At 43.2% G+C, this 12,827-nt stretch overlaps 1 long non-coding RNA gene across 2 annotated transcripts; it reads left to right on the forward strand.

The window, feature by feature from the left end:
* Window positions 1-324: 324 nt before the first annotated feature.
* Window positions 325-12,268, forward strand: LOC148534215 (uncharacterized). Of its 2 annotated transcripts, none has more exons than XR_015877692.1 (3): window positions 325-1,786; window positions 9,803-10,107; window positions 12,135-12,268. It is a non-coding gene; the product is annotated as an uncharacterized LOC148534215 (long non-coding RNA). The 2 variants fall into 2 exon arrangements; XR_015877691.1 differs by having other exon boundaries at window positions 9,817-10,107.
* Window positions 12,269-12,827: the final 559 nt, after the last annotated feature.

The following is a 12,827-nucleotide window of genomic DNA, read 5'->3' on the forward strand; positions in this document are numbered from 1 at the left end:
AAATAATTGCTTTCCAGACTTTGAGTGTGGTTCCAAAGCACAAACAGTTATTATTCACATTAAAAGTATTCAGTTACATGCTGTGATCTAAATACAATTAGCGCAAAAGATTATACATTCACAAGGTACAGTCGATACATATGCAGGCGCTCTGGATCCAGATTTCCCAGCATCAAAGGTGAAGCCTCCGTCAAAAGAAAGAATATGATGACTAACTACTGAATATAGAGCGTCTGAATATATACCATTACAGAGAGTAGGCAATACAATAGAAATGAGTTGGCATAATCCCATTGGTTCTTCCTCTTGGTTCTTCTGTTACAATACAGGGCCTGATTCAGAGCCGCACGCAAAAAGCGAGTGCTCACTCTGAATCAGGGCATGTGTTTTTTTTTTGTTGCGGCCTCTTGGCCACTCGCATAGCTGTGGGTCAAGACCATCGCGACCATCGGGCTTGCGACGAGACGCTTGTGATAGGGTCTCATTGCCGCAAGCCCCAGTGGACTTCCTGCACTACTAGAGCAGGAAGTCCACCTACTGACATTACTAGTGATGTCAGTAGGGCCGCCCACAAACGGAGGCGTTCCTGCAGGAATGCCTCCGTTTGCTCAGCCACCCTCCCGCCCCGCCTTCCAAACGGGGCAGCTGTCAATCAAAATCGACAGCTGCCCCTTTTGGATGCGAGTGCCGGAGTGAGTGCTTTTTGCGCTCGCTCTGGGGCTCGCGCACGCCGCGCGTGCGCACTGGGCCACCATCGACCCGCTTGCGAGCAGGTCTGAATCAGGCCCACAGTTCATAGGTCAATTTGTTCAGTAGTGGTTCAGCCCTGAAACAGGTCTTTGTGTGTGTTTTCCCGCCAAATAAGTAATCAATAGACACTACATACAAAGTACATTCTATCAACTAATTCTCTATAATTCATAACTTGCAGACGCATGTTGCGATCTCCTTGCCGATGGAACCGGAGATCTGCAAATAAACAGTGGTTTAGAATGGCACCAAACATGATCTGCTTATCATGTACTAAACCTTATCAAATACATTCATTTCACAACATAATTGATAACAAATAAAACCTCTAATATTAACCTTAATGCTAGGGAACCTTTCAGTGTAAGTGTGCAATGTGTGAGTGTAGGGATATTAAGTGAAGATGCTAGTATGCGTTGTGCGTCTACGTGTTTGTGGAGTACACCATGGTACGTTCATTGTGGGGTTGTTCATATTATGTGTATTAATAAATGTACATATTGTATCGTGAGGACTTTTAATGTAGGGCAGTGGCAGACGCACGACGCTAATAATCATAATATAGCGCCGTAGACGGAGGTATCATGTAGGCGCCACAAGATGGTGCCGTGCAGACAACGCAAAATGGCGTCGTGCAGGCAACGCAAAATGGCGTCGTGCAGATATTAATTTTAAGATCTGGTCTCAGCCAATCATCCGGCTTCGACAGTAGTTACCCCGCATGCTGGGACAGTTGGGGCGTGTGTACGTATGCTGGTCTTTACAAATGTGCAATATTAATTAAAAAAAAAGGTTGCCTTGGGGTATGCTGTAATAGAGGGGTATATATTACATAGGACTGGAATACAGATTAGGCAAAGGAAGCGACTGACCTGGGAACAATAGAGGTTTATACTTACAGGCTATAATCCATTGAATAACTGATGCACAACATATACCAGACACAATAGTAACTGTACTATTTCTGTATTATTTTCCATAGGACCGGACTGGAAGGACAACAGGCTCAGTTCCAGGAACATTGTTCTTATGAGATGTACGTACGTACTTTGGGCCTGATTCAGAGCCGTTCGCTATTTGCGGTCGTTCGTTCAAAAACAAGGGGTGGCTATTCAAATGATCCGTTCGCAAATTGCAGTCTGTTCACACCTCTAAGTCTGAACGAGCGAGCAAAACATACGCTCGTTTATTTGATAAAAACGCCCCCTGGCCGCACGCACCATACGTCATGTCCGCTATTTATTAGATTAATCGAGTACATCGTACAGCGTATAAACTGCTCGCTATTCTTGTGGTTGGTGTTTTCAACCGCTATTTTGCGAGCAGTTCTGAGTTAAAAAAAACCAAGTGACGTGGTCAATGACGCTGCTGTATTAATTATGCACTCCCTTAAAATGCCCGTTTTGACCTTTAAGCACGTCTGCGTTCGGATCTCCACTCCCCGTTTTCAAGCACCTTCCCCTGTTACCACCCACATACGCCTCATTCTGTCCCTCAAAATAGCAGGCCATCGCTATATTGCGTACCAACGATTTTTGGCCTCACTGACTGGTTCGCGCATGCGTACTAAAAACCGTACGCATGCGCAGATGTGCGAACATCGCTCGGAACGAGCGTACTGCCGCTAGCGAGTGGCTCTGAATGAGGGCCTTTGTGCTGATATCGCATGAACAATATGTTGCAATGGGAATTATGGATAAAAATTGAACATAATGAAAAATAGTGTTAGTTATAGATAAGAATAGATTATTATGAAATATTTTTAGCTGGTTCTATTTAAAATTTCATCATATACCATAACAGGGCCATAACTAGGGTGTAACATGCCCTGAGGGCGGAACCGGCTGCCCGACGCAATCTCTATATGCCACTGGGCGCCCACTGCTATGTATTAGTAGCGGTGCACCCGGCTACATTACTATAGCTGCAGCCCTGTCCTACATGAAGCTGCAGCCCTGCCTGTCACTCTCTGGTTGCTCCGCCTCCTGACCCGTCTGCAGGGATGGGAGAGATTTCATGACGTCTTTCCTCAGCTCCCACAGTTCCAAGAGAAGCTGTTTGTTGGAAGTTGGTACATTGGTGCGCAGGAGACAGTGACAGCGGCAGGCAGCGTGACAGGTCTGGCGCCAGTATCCTACATAGAAGCGCCCAGTGTGAGTGTCACCTTGATACACTGGACTCCAGTGCAAAGTCACAGCAGGTACATAGGTTACAAGTATCAAAGTACCCTCATCCTGACAGTTACACCATATTACCTACAGTAAAGCGAATATAAAATATGTATAGTATGTATGCAGCAGTCAGGGACTCACTGGAACTACATATATTATACCATATTACTTTACACCATGGGGATATTTTTCATCTACACAACAGATTTCATGTCAGTAATGTAATGTACGGACACTACTGCCAGCCTGTACTATTAGTGTTCAACTGTGTTCTTCCATCTATGGGCCTGATTCACTACAGATCGCAATACTGCGTACACACGCAGTTCAACTGCGATAACAAGCTAATCCACTGCGATCGCAATGCAAACTCAGCAATACATAAAGACGCCCACTTTACCATACGCACATCCATAATACTCAGCACTACATAAAGACGCCCACTTTACCATACGCACATCCGTAATACTCAGCACTACATAAGGATGCCCACTTTACCATACGCACATCCGTAATACTCAGCACTACATAAGGACACCCACTTTACAATACGCACTTCTGTAATATTCAGCACTACATAAGGATGCCCACTTTACCATACGCACATCCATAATACTCAGCACTACATAAGGACGCCCACTTTACCATACGCACATCCATAATACTCAGCACTACATAAGGACGCCCACTTTACCATACACACATCCATAATACTCAGCACTACATAAGGACGCCCACTTTACCATACGCACAGCCGTAATACTCAGCACTACATAAGGACACCCACTTTACCATACGCACATCCATAATACTCAGCACTACATAAGGACGCCCACTTTACCATACACACATCCATAATACTCAGCACTACATAAGGACGCCCACTTTACCATACGCACAGCCGTAATACTCAGCACTACATAAGGACACCCACTTTACCATACGCACATCCATAATACTCAGCACTACATAAGGACGCCCACTTTACCATACACACATCCATAATACTCAGCACTACATAAGGACGCCCACTTTACCATATGCACATCCATAATACTCAGCACTACATAAGGACGCCCACTTTACAATACGCACTTCCGTAATACTCAGCACTACATAAAGACGCCCACTTTACCATACGCACATCCATAATACTCAGCACTACATAAAGACGCCCACTTTACCATACACACTTCCGTAATATTCAGCACTACATAAGGACACCCACTTTACCATACGCACATCCGTAATACTCAGCACTACATAAGGACGCCCACTTTACCATACGCACATCCGTAATACTCAGCACTACATAAGGACGCCCACTTTACCATACGCACATCCGTAATACTCAGCACTACATAAGGACGCCCACTTTACCATACACACATCCATAATACTCAGCACTACATAAGGACGCCCACTTTACCATACGCACATCCGTAATACTCAGCACTACATAAGAGCGCCCACTTTACCATAAGCACATCCATAATACTCAGCACTACATAAGGACGCCCACTTTACAATACGCACTTCCGTAATACTCAGCACTACATAAGGACGCCCACTTTACAATACGCACTTCCGTAATACTCAGCACTACATAAGGACGCCCACTTTACCATACGCACATCCATAATACTCAGCACTTCATAAGGACACCCACTTTACCATACGCACAGCCGTAATACTCAGCACTACATAAGGACACCCACTTTACAATACGTACATCCGTAATACTCAGCACTACATAAGGACACCCACTTTACCATACACACATCCATAATACTCAGCACTACATAAAGACGCCCACTTTACCATACGCACATCCATAATACTCAGCACTACATAAGGACGCCCACTTTACCATACACACATCCATAATACTTAGCACTACATAAGGACGCCCACTTTACCATACGCACTTCCGTAATATTCAGCACTACATAAGGACGCCCACTTTACCATACGCACATCCATAATACTCAGCACTACATAAAGACGCCCACTTTACCATACGCACATCCATAATACTCAGCACTACATAAGGACGCCCACTTTACCATACGCACATCCATAATACTCAGCAATACATAAGGACGTCCACTTTACCATATGCACATCCATAATACTCAGCACTACATAAGGACGCCCACTTTACAATACGCACTTCTGTAATACTCAGCACTACATAAGGACGCCCACTTTACAATACGCACTTCGTAATACTCAGCACTACATAAGGACGCCCACTTTACCATACGCACATCCATAATACTCAGCACTACATAAGGACACCCACTTTACCATACGCACAGCCTTAATACTCAGCACTACATAAGGACACCCACTTTACCATACGCACAGCCTTAATACTCAGCACTACATAAGGACACCCACTTTACAATACGTACATCCGTAATACTCAGCACTACATAAGGACACCCACTTTACCATACACACATCCATAATACTCAGCACTACATAAAGACGCCCACTTTACCATACGCACATCCGTAATACTCAGCACTACATAAGGACGCCCACTTTACAATACGCACTTCCGTAATACTCAGCACTACATAAGGACGCCCACTTTACAATACGCACTTCCGTAATACTCAGCACTACATAAGGACGCCCACTTTACCATACGCACATCCATAATACTCAGCACTACATAAGGACACCCATTTTACCATACGCACAGCCGTAATACTCAGCACTACATAAGGACACCCACTTTACAATACGTACATCCGTAATACTCAGCACTACATAAGGACACCCACTTTACCATATGCACATCCATAATACTCAGCAGAATAGCGAAACCATCGGTACAAACGAGTACCATCGGACCCATACACACACTTACACAAGCCCTGACCTTACTCAGAAATGCTAACAGCCAAGCATGCTATGAGATCTCAGGCTGCATATGGCCTCGCAGTGACTAATTTATGCACGCCCCTGAAACAGCGTGCGAACGCACTGGCACGCCTGCATTTCACCGACCACCTCCCGTCACCACCCACAAACGGCACTTCCTGTCAATCTCTCTGCAATGGGTCTGCGTAGCCTCTGCGATCGCAGTGGATGGCATGCGCACTGCGATACGTATGCATTCACAGAACGCAACAATCGGCCGATTGCATGCGTATTATCCACTGCAATCGAAGCTGAATCAGGCCCTATGTACATACCTTCCAGCATTTAAACACACAAAATGAGTTATAAACTCTGGGCACTAGAGTGTGCCCAGAGTCTATAGTGCATGCACAGGTCACCGTGAAAATGGCCATGGCGGCCATTTTCCCTGTACTGTACATGTGCAAACAACGTGAAAATGGCAGCCGTGGCCATTTTCCAGTCGTTTTACAGCACCGGACCCCCGCGCCGAATTGAGACTCCGGAGAGGTAAGTAATATTATGCGTGCAGGGTATGCGGTGCGGGGCCCCCTGGACCTGGGGGCATGTGTTCCCCGCACACCCTGCACCCATTGTAGATACGCCCCTGGTCCCAATGACATGTATCAGCCTCATTAAGTTGTATATATAGATTTGCTTAAATTTAAAAATAATAAAAAACTTGCAGTGGATGCAGATTACGAAGAGAATAAGGTCTACAGGTGGCTGATGGGGGACACAAGATCTGGACAGAGAACGGATTTCAGGGGACGCCATAGACCATGGCAACCCAATAGATCTTGTAAAGAAATACAGCATTCTTCATACAGTCATAGTGATAGCGACTTTCTATTAACTGATTCAGATGATAATACCAGAAATCAGATGGTCCCTTTAGATCAAATGACCACCCCGGTGGAGTCTACTACAAGTACAAAGTCACCTGTAGGGGCGGGCAAGGGCAGAGGAGGAAGAAGACCAACCAAAAAAACAACATAATTTTCAACTTATCTGATAGAACCCTTAGTGAAACAGAAATGAGTGTACTACAAAAGGGTCTATACTTTGTCCCTACTAATTTTCACGACGACTTCCACTGGAAAAGAGATCTACATGCATTTTCTCGTAAACTTCGATTAAAAGAATTTTTTTCAAAATAAACAGCAAGTGATTTCAAATGAGCCTGTGGAGAGATTTTTGACTAATACAACCCGGTCCACGTTTGATCCCATCTCAAATAATTATTCATTAAAAACCTTTACCAGATTATTAGATGAATCGGTCAGCCGGTTTCAAGAGGCTCCTGCAAAAATTCGGATGAATCTCTCCAGAGCAGAACGGAATGCATTAAAAAATTTGAAGTCATATGAAGATCTTATTATTTCACCCGCCGGTAATGGCGGGGCTATTGTCCTGCAAAATATTGACGACTATAGATTGGAAATCCAGCGACAGTTGTCGGAACCTGGGGTATACACAAAGCTGTCTAGGATGAAAAGAAAATATCTGAAAAATTGTTTAAAGCTTTATATTGTGAGTACCCCATTGTTCCAATTTTTTATATGCTCCCCAAACTTCACAAGGATGCCACTAGACCACCTGGGAGACCTATTGTATCTGCTAGGGGCTCCTTATACCAACCAGTGGTCCAAATGTTGGATCAGATTTTACAACCACTTCTACTTTTGGAGGAGTAGTTTTTGAAGGATACCACAAATTTTTTGACCTTATTGATTAATCTGGACAATACCTTGCTTTGTTGCCTGGATGTATGTAGTCTCTATATGTCAATACTTCATCATGAGGGTCTGAATGCAATGAGAGACTTTCTAACTCAACATCTGTCACCGAGTGCCTTTGACCATGAATTTTTTTCTAACTTTTTAGAATTGACATTATCGAGGAATTTTTTTCTGTATGATGGCGATTTCTACATACAAAATAGAGGCTGTGCTATGGGATCAGCGTGTGCACCATCTTATGTGAATACATATATGTTTCGGCAAGAAAAACAAATGTTTTTATGTAACCCTAATGCACAACATATCCTTTTATACAGACGATACATAGATGATGTCTTTATGCTGTGGACAGGAGGTGTAGATCTGCTCAAAGAACTGATGGATGAGATAAATAACATGAATGCTACCATCAAGTTCACATACGAATATAGGTCCTCATTCAGAGCCGTACGCTCTGAGCAGAGCGCACGCTCTGAATGAGGGCCGGTCTCCATGAAAATGGAGCGTCCTCCTGGACGCTCGTATAGCTGTGGGTCACCACCCACAGGCTATACGAGCGTGCATTTTGATGGCCGCGATGGTCGTGACCATCGCGACCATCGAAACTGCGAGCCGGAGCCTGCGGTTGAGGTTTTCAACCACAAGCTCCGGAGTGATTTTGGCTCTATCAGAGCCAAAATCACTCCCACTGACATCACTAGTGATGTCAGTGGGCCGGCTTCTGACGGGAGGCATTCCCGTGGGAACGCCCCCGTCAGGGAGGCACGCCCCCGGCACGCCTACCAAAGGGGGCGTGCTGTCAATCAACATCGACAGCACGCCCCCTTTGATCAGACACAACGAGCGAAGGACTTTCCTTCGCTCGTTGCGTCTGGCGCATGCGCACGACGGAGCTCCCTCCGTCGTGCGCATGCTCAGTCCAGAACATCGACCCACTTGCGAGCGGACAGCCGCTCGCGAGTGGGTCTGAATCAGGCCCATAGTACTGAAGAGATCCATTTCCTTGATGTTAAGGTGAAAATTTTAGATGGCAATATAGTTACAAGTGTCTACCACAAAGATACTGATAGGAACACCTTTTTGTCAGCCACCAGTCACCATCCACCAGCTTTGAAGAGAGGCCTCCCATTATCACAAATGATGAGGGTAGCACATATCACTAGTAACAAATATAATTTACCGGAGGTTCTGGATCAACTCATTGACAAATTCATAGTCAGGGGTTATAATAAGATTGAATTGTTACAACAGAAATCTAAAGTATTACATATGTCTCGAGATGATTTACTGAACGCTAAAGATAAGAACGCTGACAAAATTCTACCATGGACGTGTGACTTTACTGTGGCAAGCCCTATCATCCGTAGAGCGACCAAAGCTCTTTGGCCAATTGTTTCATTGGACAAAGAGTTGCCTGGGCTAAATGAGATCAGACCGATTACAGCTTTTAAACGTGGTAAAAATCTAAGAGACATGCTGGTACGAACGGACATTACTGATATGAATGTTCCACGGATTCCCAATATATACAGTAAACCGGCAGGCTGCTATAAATGCCATAACTGTGTTACGTGTACCTTTCTTCTTAGTGGCAAAACATTTAAACATCCCCATAAGGACATCATTTATGATATTCGACAAGTGGTAATGTGCACCACCACTCATGTGGTATACATCATCATATGTCCATGTAATTTGTACTATGTTGGACAGACAACGTGAAAATTTAAAGTGCGGATGGCGCTTTACCGTTAGGCTATTAGATCTATACTGTCTGGCAAGGAGTGAACAACCAGTGGCAAGCCATTTTAAGGAGGTCAACCATACATTGTCATCACTAAAATATATTATAATTGACCATGTACCAGAATTAAGGAGAGGAGGTAATAGAGCCAAGATCCTTCTGAATAAGGAGACAAAATGGATTTTTAAACTGGATACCATCAGTCCTAATGGGCTAAATGATAAGATCAATTGGAACACTCTATTTTGAATCATTATTGAATCTGATATTTATATATTTTTTTGGATAATTAGTTGATTGTTTGGTAGTTTCTCGATATCTTTTCTGGATATATTTGAATATGTTATATGTATGTTTTTTTCAGTTTATTTCTTTAGTATTATTGTTATTTTTTCATTATTTGTTCTATTTGTTTTATGTTTATGTTTTTATATATGTAATTATAGTGGTGATGCGTATTCATTTTTTGTTGATTCTGCCAGTTTTCTTTACTCAGTGGACCGAGGCTGGAGGGCTGAGGATTACAGTTGAGGACTCCTGCGGTTGCCGCACTCTGGACGACTGCGCGTGTGCCACAGGGGATATCCCAGTGGAACGCAGGCACGAGGTTGCCAGGACTCTGGACGACTGCGCGTATGCCACAGGGGATGTCCCAGTGGAACGCAGGCACTAGGTTGCTAGGAGACGCTAAAACGCAGGAGCCGGATATGACTCTTCCTATGGCTTCCGGCGATGTGTCTAGTGGAGGTGGAAACACGGACGGATTTGCATGTCACTACTTAAAGGGGTAAGTGTATGATTTATGTGTTTCATTGTCTATTGTGGCTTGATAAAGGGGGCTTCACCCCGAACGTTGCCTTCAATATATTTTGTATTTATAGTAGTCTCTGAGTGCCGATTTTTTGTGGTATCTGTATTTTTTTTGGATTGAGCACCGGAGCAGTTGGGACAAATTTGTCTACTATTTTAAGGAGTGCCAACAAAAATTTACTATATATATATATATATCTATATATATATATATATATATATATAGATATATATATATATATATAGATCTTAGTATATCAATAACAATTTTTCAGTACAAACATGTATAGGTATATAATATGTAGATGTATACACCATATCCACACTTAGCCGCTCCATGGGGATTAGAAGACAGTTTTATAGAGCAAGATCTATTAAGGGTTAGTGTCCCATATACTCAGGAGAACCACCAGATGTAGTAATGAGCTGACTTATTCTCAATTTAGGAAAAAAAAATCCTGTGTCCAAACAAAATATCCCAAGGTGGAGATGATCTGCATGTATAAGGAATCCAATCTGGTGGCCAGTATACTAAGCAGACCCCAATCTGGTGGCCTGTATACTAAGCAGACCCCAATCTGGTGACCAGTATACTAAGTAGACCCCAATCTGGTGGCCAGCACACTAAACAAACCCCAATCTGGTGGGCAGTATACTAAGCAGACCCCAATCTGGTGGCTAGTATACAAGCAGACCCCAATCTGGTGGGCAGTATACTAAGCAGACCCCAATCTGGTGGCCAGTAAATCCTGTGTCCATAAAAATATCCCAAGGTGGAGATGATCTGCATGTATAAGGAATCCAATCTGGTGGCCAGTATACTAAGCAGACCCCAATCTGTTGGCCAGTATACTAAGCAGACCCCAATCTGGTGGCCAGTATACTAAGCAGACTCCAATCTGGTGGCCAGTATACTAAAAAGACCCCAATCTGGTGGCCAGTATACTAAACAGATCCCAATCTGGTGGCCAGTATAATAAGCAGACCCCAATCTAGTGGCCAGTGCAATAAGCAGACCCCAATCTGGTGGCCAGTATACTAAGAAGACCCCAATCTGGTGGCCAGTATACTAAACAGAACCCAATCTGGTGGCCAGTATACTAAGAAGACCCCAATCTGGTGACCAGTATACTAAGCAGACCACAATCTGGTGGTTAGTTTACTAAGAAGACCCCAATCTGGTGGCTAGCATATAAATCAGATACTCAATTAGGTATGTGTTGTATAAAGCAGTCCCATAACCTGATAGCTCATGTATAGTAGATATCCAATTTAATTGTCTGTGCATTAAACAGGCTTCAAAGATGGGTTATTAATTTATCATCTACACTTTATTCAGGTTCATCAGTGGGGGTGGGATGGGACAATAAGACAAGAGGCTGGGTAGAGACCCTTTGATCCTGCATCTGTATATGCTATTGGTTATACCAACATTGTGTTGTATTCTTGCAATTCCTGTCACTGGACATTTCAGTGGCCCATTTCTTGCACTGGAGTTGTGTGTGTGGAGTACACATAGATACTTGATTGAAATCAATAGGAAATGAATTGTCAGGAATGGCGTCTCATAGCATTTATTTTTTATTTTTTGCAGATTACACATTAGGAAGAATACTAATACATTACAAGAAGAAAAAATCAATCTGACTACTAATTAAAAATATTTTCCTGTAGATAAAAATATTTAAAATGTATTTGCCTTAAAAATTAAGAATATCCCATTGGATGACAAATTAAAACTATTTTCCTGTGGATTCCATGTACTGTATAACGCAATCCCATTGGATTACAATTTAAAAATTGGGATAAAAACTACTTTTTTTTTACATGACTGAAACTTTGTCATTACATACTTTTCATTAAAATTATTTGGGGAATTGTATTCTGGGTACAATTTCCCTGTCATTGCTGTTATTTTTATAGTATTCTCACTATTGTTAAAACATAAATGTTTAATTCTTACTATGAATTGATGATCTGAAACTTTAATTGAATTCCCTTTAGATCAAGACTACAGCTGGTTGTAGCGCACATTCTGTCATCCATCCGGAATGTGCCCATAGAAGGTGATGAAAAGATCCGCTTTGGCCGAGGCCGTCACCTTGCTGCATTGTCCAATAACACCATCGGCCACTTATCAAAATAACATCTTACCAATTAAACATCATTGGTAATTTTAATGGTTTCAATTCATTACATTTCATTATTTCATTTTATTTTATCCTTATTTTATTGTATTTCATTTGTAACATTATTATTAGATCTCATAATGTTTATGTTAGGGCAGTAGCAGTAGAGAGATGATAAGACAATTAGAACTTCAGGTCTTCACCCTTAGCAAGCTACCTTTCCCTTACAGCAAGACGTGCTTAAGCCGTGGGGATCGTACGGTCTACATTTCCCACCCCACAAACACACTAATATACAGTACAGTATAGTAGGTTTTGGACTGTGGGAGGGGAATGTAGGCAACATCCTGGAGCACACATTGCCGCTGCTCAGAATCCCAGCACCGGAATCCCGACATGAGTCAGAATCAGGGTTAGGTTTAGGGGTTAGGGTCATGTACTAAGCGGAGGGGAAGGCATAGGCTGCAGGTGATAGAGTTGGGGTTAGGCTGCGGGGGAGAGGGTTGGGGTTAGGTTGCGGTGGGGGGGAGGGTTGGGTTAGGCTGCGGTGGGGGGCAGGGTTGGCATT

Source organism: Taudactylus pleione, unplaced genomic scaffold (genome assembly GCF_031769625.1).
Source record: "Taudactylus pleione unplaced genomic scaffold, aTauple2 ptg000070l, whole genome shotgun sequence".
Lineage (NCBI taxonomy): Eukaryota > Metazoa > Chordata > Amphibia > Anura > Myobatrachidae > Taudactylus > Taudactylus pleione.